Source organism: Anguilla rostrata, chromosome 1 (genome assembly GCF_018555375.3).
Source record: "Anguilla rostrata isolate EN2019 chromosome 1, ASM1855537v3, whole genome shotgun sequence".
NCBI classification, from domain to species: domain Eukaryota; kingdom Metazoa; phylum Chordata; class Actinopteri; order Anguilliformes; family Anguillidae; genus Anguilla; species Anguilla rostrata.
In genome coordinates, this window is record NC_057933.1 from 9150830 (window position 1) to 9153329 (window position 2500).

The window sequence follows — 2500 nt, forward strand, 5'->3', positions numbered from 1 at the left end:
CGAAAACCGACCACCTATGTGTCATTATGAGTGTCATTTCTGTGGAAAGAGCCCAGAAGCAAGCCTCCCTCTGCCCAACCAACAGAAGCAGGCCTGCTGCTGCTGGCTGTGCTCTACACCAATCTGCCTGGATTCAATTCACTGTGATGGGAGAGTGCTGTCCTTTTCACATACATTCATATTTCTGTGAGATCCTTTCTCGCTCCAGTGATGGAAGAAATTAGCCAATTTAACACACCGAGAACATGTACAATGCAGTAATATTATTACTGAAACACATGTGGCAGTGTAGAATAACGGTTTGGGCTTGTAACTCCTGGGAGGTTGCAGGTTTGACTCCCGGCTGAGGTACAGCAGAATTATTGTTTCTGTACCCCTGTGCTTAACCTGAACAGCTTCAGTAGGCATCCTGCTGTATAAAATATTGTTTGTATTGTATTGTTGTATGTAAATGTAGGTACATGTCAGTCAGGATTAGCGTGTGTGCTGGATGCCTGTATGTTAAATGTAAATGCACCTGGAGATGCTTCAGGTGAGCCTTTCTGCCGCACTGCTGTCCTGCATTAATTCCAGGTCCCCGGCACCTTCAGTATGAACATCAGAGACTTCATAGCTCAGCTGTCTGTGGTTTGACGGCTTAGAGGAGCGATCGCATTCAGAGTCTCAGACATCCCCCCGGTCTGTGTGCAGTTTGACAGCAGGGTTTGCTCGGGACTGACGCTCTGTGGAAGCAGGGATTGCTGGGGACTGACGCTCTGTGGAAGCAGGGATTGCTGGGAGAATCTCAAGGTTGTAAACATTAGTTCTCGTTCCCCCGCCCCATCGCTGTCTCTGAGAACGGTAAAACAACGGGGGCTGCATGCAGGAGAAATCCAGCACTGCTCACAGCGAATCTGAGCAGAACACTGGCTGCTCTGAAGCAGTGTTCAGTCCAAACTGACTGGGCTCCACCAATGGGAAGAAGCATCAAAAGAAACGGGGTATACAGCTCCTGCTGCCACAACCTGCCATGTTTCTCCTTTTCCTTTACCCTGCGCTCTCCATCTCTCTCTCCCCTCTCACTTTTCTATCTCCCTCTTCCACTTTCCATCTCAGTCTTGGCATCCTCTTCTTTCTCTCTCTCCCCCTCTCTCCCCCACTCTCTCCCCTCTCCGTTCACAAAACATTTCCTGCTGCTGTGCCAATTCCATATTAGTGCAGTCCTTTACTTCCAAAAACAAGAGACAATCCCCCAACCCTCTCTTTCTCACACCACACACACACACATACACACAATCACACACACCACACACACACGCACACACACCACACACATACACATACACACAAACACACACACACACACACACACATATAAACACAAACACACACACAAGCACACACACACACATTGGGAAAGGATAGGAAGCTGTCATTGGCACCGTCTGACACAGGAAAGCACTTAACACTGTGGCCAATTCCTCAAGTGGTCTTCCAGGCTCTACTGGGAAGGACACACACACACACACACACAAAAACACACACACACACACACACACTCACACTCACAGACACTGAAATAATTATTGTATTTCCTGAGGTGTGATGCAGCTAACAAGGAGGCCACAGCTGCCAGAGCTGGAGAAAGCAGGAACAATAAAGCAGAGACTGCAGATCCTCCATTTCACTCATTCCCAGAATGCACACTGAGCCTTCAGAAATGCTAATGAAGACCATGTCAGGGCAAGAGCTGTGTCCCCACCTCGGTCCACATCACCCACATCCAAGTGTCACAGGGTTTAAAAAAAAGCGAACACTATTAAGGATTCTCAGCACCAGGAACACCACAGTCCTACCAGGTCACAAACTACAACCACTGTCCTACCGAGCTACAACCACAGTTCTAGTGAGCTATGAACTAGAGCCGCAGTCCTAACAAGTTATGAACTACAACCGCAATCCTACCGAGTTATGAACTACAACCACGGTCCTATCGAGCTATGAACTACAACCACGGTCCTATCGAGCTATGAACTACAACCACGGTCCCATCGAGCTATGAACTACAACCACGGTCCTATTGAGCTATGAACTACAACAACAGTCTTACCAAGTTATAAACTACAACCACAGTCCTGCTGAGTTATGAACTACAACCACAGTCCTACTGAGTTATGAACTACAACTACAGTCCTACCGAGCTATGAATTACATCCACAGTCCTACCTAGCTATGAACTACAACCACAATCCTACCATGTTATGAACTACAACCACAGTCCTACCGAGTTATGAACTACAACTACAGTCCGACTGAGTTATGAACTACAACATATCCATTCCCCTGCAAAGGAATTATCCCTCACAAAGCAAGGAAAGGTGGAAAAGAGGCTCAGAAATGCTGACTGAGGGTAACTAAATAAAGCTCAGGAGTGAAGCGGGTATTACAGGAGCTGTTCTGACGTGCCCTCGCCAGCACGCTCATAGTTTACACGATCGTCAGCTCTTCCCTCCGCTGGCAC

General features: G+C 47.7%; 1 protein-coding gene and 1 pseudogene across 1 annotated transcript in view; one reads left to right on the top strand and one right to left on the bottom strand.

Annotated features, from left to right (window-relative positions):
• The window catches only part of zgc:165653 (uncharacterized protein LOC100006671 homolog), a 27967-nt gene that overhangs the window by 7459 nt on the left and 18008 nt on the right, over positions 1–2500 (bottom strand). The gene's annotated exons all lie outside the window — the stretch shown is intronic.
• LOC135239048 (chorion class high-cysteine HCA protein 12-like) overlaps positions 524–2500 on the top strand; it is a 3681-nt pseudogene continuing 1704 nt past the window's right edge.